The sequence below is a fragment of the Acanthaster planci genome, linkage group LG21 (assembly GCF_054643075.1).
Source record: "Acanthaster planci isolate LZ-2023a linkage group LG21, COTS_SCS, whole genome shotgun sequence".
Lineage (NCBI taxonomy): Eukaryota > Metazoa > Echinodermata > Asteroidea > Valvatida > Acanthasteridae > Acanthaster > Acanthaster planci.
The window spans coordinates 3153209-3165567 of record NC_141797.1 but is presented as its reverse complement, the minus strand read 5'-3'; positions in this window follow the sequence as shown (position 1 = coordinate 3165567).

Here is a 12359-nt window from a genome sequence, read left to right as displayed (position 1 = left end):
CGAACTGTCTTTGTAGCAGAAATACTGTTGTAGTAATTGCAAATACAAAGCACTGTGGGAGGGCAACTGAGGAAAGCAAGGCTGGTTAGCTACTCTGCTAACTTAATGGGAATTCTGAACATACTGCCATTTTCTAGAGAAACCCAAAAAGCTTTCTGATGAGTTGTATAATGTCCCTCAGAATGGAGCAATCCAATATTTTGGCAGTATTGCCGTACATCAAAGCTCTGCTTGGCATTAGTTTGTGACAGGTTTGACCCTTTCACACATGAAAACAATCCCAAAGGAAATTAAAGTTTGTTAGATAATAACTAAGGGGAAACACCTAATCAGTCGTTTTGTGTGATCTTGGAGCGATGGTGTTTCTTCAAACTTACAGACAAGGCATTAGAAGAGCTGAGTTTTTTCCACTTCCTGCTCCATCCATATTTACCATAAACAATTATGAAACTAAATTATGAAAAAAATCATACAGGAAAACTGACTAGATGCTTATGAATGATTATAAAGATGAACAAAGAAATTGTTTGGAGCGGGATTTGAACCTGCGGCCTCTGCAATCTGGCTTCTGATATTCAAGAGGATCGAGTGACGAAAGTGACGACGACACCCTTCCTAGTTCTGGATCGGTTTAGGATCCAGACAAAAATGTCTTCACGAAGAGAAAGTAACCATGCTAAAAATCTTTTTTCAGCCAGAACCAATGTAAAAAGTTGCACTTCTAATAAAGAATTTCTTTATTTTGAGAAAATTAGATGAAAAATAAGAATTCCGATAAATTCAAAAGTAGAATTTGCGTAAAGTTTGACTCGACTTTTCAACTGAGCTATCAATGGTACCCTTCCCGTGCTGCACAGTTGACGAACCCATTACGTCACATATATTTCTGCTGCACCCATGTAGTTAAGTTCGCAACGAATTTACGTGGCAACGCCGCGCGATCCAAGAGTAGGGGGAAAAGCTTTCAGTTTTCGGTCAATTAACAAAAAACAGAAATTCTAAAAGGTCATTTTGATCAAGCAGACATAAGATGCAAAGTGTAGCGGCGTAAAACTGTTATAGCGTTCGCTTCTTCGACTCGATGATCCGCTACGTACATGAGCGACATCTTTCCTTTCGATTAAGTAAACCCCCAGGAATGCAACAGTTGGTAAGACAAAGGAATTCTCCCATATTATGTGTCATAAAGGGATATTAGAATAAGCTTAAGGGTCATCTGGGGAATAAGGGTTAATTTGGGAGGAATAATTGGACGTTGTAACGCTAGTAAATTATGAAGGGCCGTTATTACTGGGTTTATGTATTACCCTACTGCTCGGATTTACATGTACATGTACTTATATCATAAGTCACGCGGTCATTTGGCATTTACACAGTAAGACAGTTTATGGGAGCACATAGTAAGGGTAAATTTATTCATAGGGATCAATCAACCGTTTCTTTATTTCATCATAATGGATTTGACTAAGGTTTATGTACATGTATTGCTACATAAGGTGTACTTCTATTTCTCTATCCATTGTAGCGAACCGCTGACTTGGGACTTGGAATGGGCTGCCATCATTAAAGACAGCGAATAAACAATACAAGTTCAAGTTCCACGGGCCGAGTTTTTCATCAGTGTGTTCACACTTGCGTTTCTTGTGTAATTTAAAAGGTTACACAAAGGTCAATATAACTGGTCAGTCTAAAGAAGTATTTCAAATCACATTTAGTGAGTGACCTGTCGCTCGTAAATTTTAGTGTTTTTTCGCTCTTTTGAACTGGGAAAATTCCGGAACTAGGAGTGGATAACAAAAGTAAATGAACTGAAGTTTCATGAATGACCGCAGGATCGGGTTCTCAGCGGCACGGTGGGTTTTCAGGAAGTCTTCTCTTTAGTAAAAAAAAAATCACAGATGTTTTACACATGAATGTTTATTCCTAATTTATATTATTTTATGGGTACCCGGCCCGCAAAATGGAACCGGGTTTTGATATCGACGGCGGGTACCAGGGTACGCGGCACAGGCCTATTCCCGCTATTATCTTTATAATCATATACGAAACTAATTTGAGACTATGAGCGAATTTTAAGTTTGTATTTTCATTTTAAGTTTGATCAAATGAGAGTGAAAAAAGGGTTAACGAAAATGTTTTCACTTTCAGAGGCAGATCAGATATCGGGGACAGGACGAAAAAATGGTCTTGGCTCCGCCTTCACTTACTTTTCACTATGCCACCTCAATATTCGCTTCAGAGTCAGAATATGGGGGGGGGTATTTAATCGTGCAACATCTTGCTGGTATCAACGCAACCACAACACTTGCTCTAGATTAACGAACCAGCAAAATGTAGTTGATGGAAAATCGCGCCCTCCATGGGTCGGTCACATCCCTGGAAAAAGTCCATTGTCATGTAGAGAAGATTCTTTAAAATATGGAAATATACATTCTTCACCTCTTGCACTTCAGACAACGGGCAAATCAGAGCTACATTCTACTCATTAAAACATTCTACCCATCATTTCGGTGTAAGGATGGTATTTAATTGTCGCCCTTTTGGAGCAAAGTGCACAAAATTATAAATAAAATTTGGCATCTGCAAGAACCCCTTTTCAGCTGTAATCAGCAGCATTTCTTCCCGGCAACATGTCCTAAACACGCTGCAGTCCAAGATATGAAATATACTCCCATGAAATAACCTAGGCATTGTGAAACTGTCGCCTTTATTCAGAGTGCCTATTTAACAGCACATTGTACGAGTTGCATTTCAAAACTTTATTAAGGATGTAAGTCGTAGCAGGATATCAAGCACGATTTAAATAAATGGCTTTGTACTCAGCTGATCCCAACAACTTCCAGCGACGTTTCTTACTAAGCTGATCTTCTGTGGAAAATCGTGAAGGAAGGGGAGGGCATGTCTCCGTGAACAATACATATGTTGTTAAAATTTGAAATGAAAACCACCAGAATTTCAGAATCGGTGCAACCGCCTCATCTTAGTGGGAATGAGGATTTCTTTACAGATAAAGAAAAGCTGGAAAATACGTTTTTAGAAATGAATGTCCACATACTCCACAGCATAGACCTGAACATGCCATTGCTTTCTAACCATACCTTGCACTCTTGCACAAATTAGAAGGTGAAAGCGCAGCCACTATCTGTGGTGAAATGTAATGAGGCAGATTGATGATTGCGTACAACATGTATTCGATAGTCAAGACGAAAATACAGATACGGAAGCAAAATGTTGTGATGATAAAAGTTGTGAAAAGCTTAAAAATTGTTAATGGGATGTTCCTGGATTAACCTGAGTCGGGTCCAAAATTGATAGAGGACGGTAAGCTAGGCTGACTCGGGGTACTGCACTGAGAATTGCATAACGCCCTTGAAGCGGCACCTCTAAGATTGGAACTGTTCCTTTAAAGGGGATGGGCCATGTATGGTAAAATTGACGTTACATTATTACATGACTGTCTTAAATACAGTAGGTTAGATTAACACTTCTTTTATGTCATTAAATCAGCAAAAAGTCCGTTTTGTGTTTGTGTTATTTCAGTGTTAGCCTTTCGTCAATCGGCCAATGTGGGCAGCATACAGATCTTTCCAAATTGTCACGTTATGGGGCGGACTTTCAGACCAGAATGCCTAATTTCGGCAAGAAAGTTGATTGGCCGCGCAAGAAGAATACCATAAGCTCTGGTGCGTAATAGGGTGCGTAAATCGTACGTGTCCAGTCAACCACATTTGGTCTTGTTTCCTATGCCTTTCTCTTAACACGCGGCAGAGCAATTGGACAATTAACTTGACGCGTCGTGTTCATTTTGTTTCGCACAGCGTCTTACACGTGTGATACTTTCAATCTTGAATTGCGAATTTCGAAAGAATGACGATAAACTGTGTTGTCGGTAGCTGTTGTCGAAATCAAAACAATTCCCAAGAGAGCAGTTTTTATAGATTCCCAAGCGAATTTTTAAACCAGCAGCTGTAGGTTAGATTTGTAGACAACACACAATCAGATTTTGTGAGGACTCGAATTCCAGGTTGTGTAATGCAAACTTTGGACACGACGATTTCGAGTACTCGATACTGCATCACGTACATGTCGACGCGTCCGTGCGTAACAATAAACAGTCGACAGATAAAGGACTCCGACCTATGACGTCACAATTTCTTCTGACGGCTTTTGGTAACCGACAGCTGTTGTTTTGCTTTTGCTCCGAGAAGAGAGTGAAATTTTGAAATTATGCAATTGCGTTTTCTCGTCATAATATGTTGTGTTTATGTGTTGATGCATGTTTTACAAGAACTCTTCTTTTAGATAGCAGGGCTATGTTTGGAAATTTTGTCTTCAGTAGACTCGTTTAAGTAGGTGTTTCATTTAATTTGTGTTTCTGAGGAAGACCCTGTTTTTATCAGAAAATGATAATAAATAGCATATTTCAATACCTAAATTAATTGTTTGTTCTTTGTATTTTTTTATTTTGAATATTAAATTATACTAGAAATTACAGATGCTTTTTAGATATCGGTGTAAAAGTGTTCCTTCCATAACACCTTTTTCTTATATACTACAGAAACATTCCCGTCAGCTTTTAATATTGGCAGAACTTTCCTGTTGAAGGCAGGGGTAGTTATAAGATCACAAAGATGTCTAGATGAGTCTTGAGACTTGAACTGACTTTGAACCCAATTTGGGTGAGGAAGAGAAGGAGAAACATAGTTCAAGAGTTTCGCACAGGTCCAAGACTATAATTAATGATCTTCGGAGACTTGTCTCCCTGTGTTGTTAAGAGAGGGCGACTGTTACCTAGCAAAGATTTTCTTATACCTTCTTGTTAACTGGCCATTTGCAGCTATTTCCATTTCTTCAGGACTAGGTACACCAAGCAACATGGGGGTTGCTACCAGGCTGGAAGTATCCCCTTTCCCCATGATGCCAACGTCAGCAGATTAATCTGACTACTCCTTCTTGTCCATTGTCATTCTAACTCTGTTTGAATCCTGGGGCAGAAACCATGATTGTTCCCCCAGCCCATCCATTCATCACAAATGAGGACGTACACGGTACCACAGAGGGCCTTGGTAACGGCAATACCGCCTAAATGAAGGCAGAAACAGAATACTTTAACCTGTTGTTTAAATTTTGCGATAACCTCTTGGGAACTGTTAATATTCTGGAAGTTTCTAAACAAATCGCTTTCTGTGTGAGTTGTCCGATGACTCTCAGAATGCAACAGTCCAATAAGTCGGCATTATTTGCTACCGTCTTCTTTCTATTATTAACTCTGCTGTGCCTTCAACTATCACTGTCTTGACGCTTTCACACATGTAGCAAACTCTGTTGCCAGATGTAGGAATTCTGAAGGGGCATCCTAAGGAACTCGATTTTGCAAGACAAAGCTTCGGTCTCACAAAAGTCATACTGTATTGAATTTCACATGCGGATTTAATCCGAGGTAAATTCTAGTGAAACAACTAGGCCTTGATCTACCCCTTTTTTTCCCTTCGGTTTGTGATAAATCGATGTGAATTACCTTGTTTTGGTTTTATCAACTTACTGACATGGTGAAAAGTTCACGAACCTTTGTTCCTACTTTTAAAACTGCGCACCAAGAGGTGAATTTTTGAGTTGAAGATAACTGCTTACCAGCTGTAATTTTCTGATTGATTGGTGCAACCAGCAGAGGGCGCCATTTTCAGCACGGTTCTTATCTGTTAATTGTGTACACTTTAACGGATACTGAACAGGGGTGCTAGTCTCAACACGGGGGTCTCCATTTCTCAGTTCTGTTGAACTTACGAAAATGAAGTGTACTGTTCACTCATGCCCACATGTAAGTAGCGTCAAGGGGAGAAGTAAAAAAAATTCTACCTATTTTCATGAAGCAGACTTTGTGATATTACTTATTCTTGGAGGGATTTGGATGGCTGGGAAGCAGTAATTTCGAAGAAAACGATTGACCTGTTTCGAGAGAAGGGTAAACTTACTTTGCTAGTCTTACTTTACTGTCTGGATAGCCTAAACCCTTGGCTAGTACCACTTTAGACATGTTAGAAATAAGTATTATCAGGAGCCATCTGAAATGTTACTTGAAGATGCATTTAATTAAAAGCATAAAAGACAATTGCCATGGTCAGGGGCGGATCCAGGATTTTCCAACAACTTTAGGTTCATGGCCTAAAATTACGGAGGCATAGTAACCAGAAGTACTGTTGTCTTGCATACCTTTGCCACATTTATGGGGCTGGGTCCCCAATTTTCTTTCGCCTCTGTCTTTTTCTTTTCATTTCCCGAATTTTCCCCTGATGATTATTAGTAAGCCCAATGGTTTTTTTCAAAACATTAACGTTTGGTGACATGAAAAGAGAAAGTTACAAGTGGCTCTACACATGCGATTACAATACGGTGTAACCAAAAAGTAGTCTCTTTTAGTCTTAGCAACAAGAATCTATCGAAAACCAATGCCCTAGTTGTTTTACCTTCCCGTTATAAAAATACTGAAAATATTTTGATGATGCTTGACGATGAGTGAAGAAGACACCAAGTGCTAGTCCTTATTCTCTTCATTTAGGCCGTGAAATTAGGAGTTGTAGATTTGCATCAAAAATTTAAAGACACAATTTTCATTACTCATTATTATTATTATTTTCAAACTCCAAGTGCAGACACTTTTCAAATAGAATACTGCAAAACTACAACCAATAACCTGGCTGAGGGAGGGGCTACATGTAGGCCCTTCATCAGTTCACGGTTCAAGTTTATATGGATCTGAAGTATTAGTGTCCAACTCTTTTCTGAAAGAACTGTCTACATGTAGATTCTTTTTGGAATATGGCTCAGGGCAATTCTCTCACTCGCGAGTAGTGAACATAACACCTCAGGACATACGAACATGACAAGTACATTCTATACTGTACTATCATTGTAACCCCTTAAATTACAAAAGGAACGCAAGTGTGAACACACTGATGAAAAACTTGGCCCGTGGAAACAGCTCTCTCCAGAACTTGAACTTGAACTGTTTATTCGCTACCCTTAATGGTGGCAGCCCATTCCAAGTCCCAAGTCAGCGGTTCGCTACAATGGATAGAGAAAATAGAAGTACACCCCTAATGTAGCAATACATGTACATAAACCTTAGTCAAATCCATTATGATGAAATAAAGGAACGGTTGACTACACATCCCTATGAATAAATTTACCCTTACTATGTGCCCCCATAAACTTTCTTACTGTGTAAATGCCAAATGACCAAGTGACTTATGATATAAGTACATGTACATGTAAATCCGAGCAGTAGGGTAATACATGAACCCAGTAATAACGGCCCTTCATAATTTACTAGCGTTACAACGTCCTATTATTTCTCCCAAATTAACCATTTTTCTCCAGATGACCCTTAAGCTTATTCTAATATCCCTTTATGACACATAATATGGGAGAATTCCTTTGTCTTACCAACTGTTGCATTCCTGGGGGTTTACTTAATCGAAAGGAAAGATGTCGCTCATGTACGTAGCGGATCATCGAGTGGAAGAAGCGAACGGTGCATTTCACTAATCACCCGAAAGAGGACGCTATAACAGTTTTACGCGGCTACAATCATGTAAGGATAAAATGCATAAAATCTGGGTTTTTTTTACAACTGCTAGAAGATTTGGAACTCGAGTCTTTTCCTTACTATAATGACAATTTTGCAAATTATGTTTTGGGGGTCGATGGACGTAAGCTTACACTGTAAATGTACAACCTCTATTCTCATGGCCTTTAAGGTTTTAGGAAGAGCCAGGTTTTGAAATATATACGGCAAATCAATATTAAATGCTGACCAAACAGTCCTCAGAGGCTGCCCAGCATCAAATAGGCCTATACATGTATCTTCATCTTTTCGATATAGAGTTCACCGACCAAGAGAGACAGGATCACAGAAATGGGGGTCAGGAAAGGGGAAGGGGGCTGGGTCTGTTAGACCTCTTTTTATACTGTCACAAAGGAAACATTGGTAATGCATTTAATTAAATTGCCCTTGGAATTACCAACTCTAGTTTTAATTTCAACTGTAATTTTTTTTTGTTGCACAGGGCCGACCCCCCGCCAAAAAAAAAAAAACCCTCAATGTGCACCTGGCTGGTCTTGTCAACAATGACATCGTTTACATGAAATTTACTTAAGCAAGAACTCAAAAGAGAATACTCCAGAAAAAGGGGGGGAAAATGCGGATAAATGAGAAAGTACGTGAATGTCCAACCTCACTTGGCATAATGACTGGTACACTTTGCAATGTGAATAGAGTAACCAGTCTAATTGCAGCCTTTCGTGCGCACCTGGGAATTGGGAACATTTATATTCGGATTAAATGGGTTGCTTTTGATAGAAACAGCCAAATTACTGTAATTCCAAACCATGTATCATGTATACTTCAGTGGTTGTCCTCTAGCCGCTACAGCTGATAAAAACCCGCAAAAAGTACACCACAGTACCGCCAGGGGAATAGTTTCCGAGGCTATTGCAATTCGGGGGGGGGGTCTTGCCACGTGCAGGCCAAGCCACAACTCCCTTCCTACACCAAAATAACACTTCACAGACAACCGAAACAGGCCTCTGACAAGTTCCTGACAGCTGTCACTGATAAAAAAATTCCACTGCCTGGCCAAGGCGTAAAAAATAAACACATGGGGCTGACGACCGGCTGGATTTTGTCTTTTTTCTGGCTAAGGGAGGCCTTCACTTTAAATTAACTAAACCAGGTTTTTCAGCATGAACTGGGGTAGGGTATGGTGGGTAGTTTTTGCATTTGGACGTAATGTTTAACACCCGAAATAGTTGTGGTGGCCTCTCCAAAAGGGGCCATTCGCAATGGTGTTCGTTACATTTTGGGCAAAAAGCACACAATCAAAATTAAAAACTGAAAGCTGTACAGAAAGCCCCCTTTTTAGAGGTTTTCAGCGTCTTTTTCTCTGCATTACTTCATAGATCCACGTCTTCTCATTACTAGAACTAACAAGGTACGCTTTTTAGTAATAATTAACAACAATGAGTTAAACTATTCGACTAGACTACTCGTTAAAACATCGGTCTTTTACGATCTGCTTTTGGAAAGCCAATTAAAGATGCAAGTCTTCAATTGGTATCAAGCGAGAACTGTACAAATGTCTTTTTACAGACGCAATTAAAAACGGAAAGTGTCCTCTTCTCATATACTTGAATTATCTTAGTGACAGAAAGGATCCCAGACAAAAACAGCTGGCCAGCCATTTTATGGAAATAAAATTCGCAATGTCCACAGCCTGGACCTGGATATTCCACTGTTTCCAAGCACATTTTGCAATAAACACATGCGAATCTAAAGTACGTCTTCTGGCAGTTAGGGTTCTGAATTCTCAAACAAACTGCCGCCATTGAAATTAGTCCTCTCATTTCAGTCGGTCAACCAATGAATTTTCGAGAAATTCTTGACCAAGGTAGACCACCCTTAAAATGAAACAAGCTTCACTTCCCGGGAAAAGTAACCATTTTAAAAATGCACCTCTCTCCAAAACAACCACTTTGGGAACCAAATTGCATCCAAATTGTTTAGAATTGGAGGCCCTGGCTCCGGGCCAGAGGTTCAGTGCCACATTTCTTCAATCCCCCTATTCCAAATTCTAAGGACCCTCTAATATAGACCATTTTTAGTGTGAGCTTGGTGAACATATTCCGGGCCTCTTTACCAGAGTCCACCCTTATTCATGGGGCCTGCCTTATTGAAAGCGAGGTAAGTTCTTTGGTTTTGAATGTTGACTGTGCAAATGAAGCAGTAAACTAAATTTCATGAAAAAATCGAGCCAGTCTACTCTGATGAATATTTTCGAACTCATGACTAAACACACATAATTGTTCCTTCAGATTTCCGAAAGCATTTAAATTTGGGCTTGGAGCGAATCGAAGTATTATATTAAACAGTCTGGTTTATTAAATTATTATTTTCAAGATGTATTTTGGCGTTGAGGAGATGTTAATTTATATAACGGGTTTTGCCCTTACCCAACGTATATATTAATAAACACTGTATGCTCAGTACTTGTCCGAGAGCTTGCGAAAAAGTCACAAGCTTACTCGGGTGGGACTCGAACCCACGACCTCCTGCTTACTAGTGCAGACGTCTTAACCACCGAGCTTGCCGGGGTCGGTTGGCCGGTCCGAGTCAGGTGAAGCAGCGGGTACCTCGAGTCCCACCCGAGTAAGCTTACGACTTTTTTCGCAAGCTCTCGGACAAGCACTGAGCATACATTGTTAATTAATATATACGTTTTTACAAAACCCGTTATGTAAATTAAATTTTTATTCCTATTATTAGTATTATTCAATTTTAGTTTATTCTTATTCAGATCAAACATATTTGTATTTGTTTTTAGAAGGGGAGTCACCCCCTCCCCGAACATGTGTTAAATGGTAAGCAGAAGCAGTGGGAGAACATCTAATGTTGACGACCATTGTTTGCACGAATGTTAATGTTGCTACACGATGCACTCCACTAGCGTTTTAATCACTTTTCTTGACACAGTAATGCTCTGTGCAGTAAGTTGTTATCTCCTTATGTGAACAAAAAAACCGGAAAATCTCTGATTTAGCTCACGGTTATCGGATCACCAGATGGTGGGGTTTGAATCCCAGGGTGGCTTTTTAAAAATTTTCCTAACACTGACTGTCTGTCAATAGCTATGAGACTCTAATTGACCCCGTTAACTACCAACAGTACCTCAGCCGACCGTGTAAGCTCTTTTGCTGGGACTGTCCATGAAGTCCAGGTGAACGGCCAGGGTTTTAGGGGCTTGTCTCGCTTTCTCCCTTGCATGGTCGCTAGAACCCTTTTGGGGGTTTAATGGACGGGCAGGGAGGAAGTGTGGTTGGCTGGAAACCCCGAGACCCCAGAAGAGTCCTATATAGAAGGCGGTAACTGTGATTCCTTGCGAAGTTCAGGATTCCGTGCGCCAGAATGCCTGGTCAACACCGCATAACGTTTGGATTTTTCCTTCATCACGCTTTTTTTGGTCCCTAGGCGCAGAGCCTGCAAGGCAAGTTTATAGGTTTGATTACATTGAGCTAGATGATTTAAGTTGATTTATATTCATTTATAACCTTAATTTCACTTGTCATCTTAATTTCCTTAATTTTCGACAATGTTTATTATTGATAACTCGACCGTACGGTAAGAAATCCAGGGGCAGCAGAGCAAGGCGGCAATTGTCTTCCTCTTTTATTAATCAAAATACGTTAAACCAAAGATCATTAAAAATATTCGCTTTCAACCAGTGATATTTTGATATTTTCAAATAGAAACTCTCACAAAAGACACGGCCAATATCTTCTCGGATCTAACCAACATGGCAACAAATGCGTTGCAATTTGCCGCTCTTTCTTATGATTGGTTGATCCATTACTGGCCTAACAGGTCTGCCTGAAAAATACAAGCAGGGAATAATGAAATTAACTCCAAAGAAACGAACAACCCTAGTTGCTGGAACTTCAACAACAGAAAATGACCTCAAGAATGGAATGGATGTCAAATCAGTGGAGCTTTTGGTTTTACACCATTGTTGCTGCAAAAGTTGCATAGCCCATTCAGTTTCCCCCCCGTAACCCAAGATACACCTAATGTTGATCTGAATGAAATTTTATGTTGATATTTTATATAATTCCTGCCTCGTTGGCCATTGAATTAAAATCTGGACTATCTATCTATCTATCTATCTATCTACTCTATCTATCTATCTATCTATCTCTATCTATCTATCTATCTATCTATCTATCTATCTATCTATCTATCTATCTATCTATCTATCATCTATCTATCTATCTATCTATCTATCTATCTATCTATCTATCTATCTATCTATCTATCTATCTATCTATCTATCTATCTATCTATCTATCTATCTCTATCTATCTATCTATCTATCTATCTATCTATCTATCTATCTATCTATCTATCTATCTATCTATCTATCTATCTATCTATCTATCTATCTATCTATCTATCTATCTAATCTATCTATCTATCTATCTATCTATCTATCTATCTATCTATCTATCTACTATCTATCTATCTATCTATCTATCTATCTATCTATCTATCTATCTATCTATCTATCTATCTAAATCATCTATATAACTATCTATCTATCTATCTATCTATCTATCTATCTATCTATCTATCTATCTATTATCTATCTATCTATCTATCTATCTAACTCTATCTATCTGTCTATCTATCTATCTATCTATCTATCTATCTATCTATCTATCTATCTATCTATCTATCTATCTATCTATCTATCTATCTATCTATCTCTCTATCTATCTATCTATCTATCTATCTATCTATCTATCTGTAT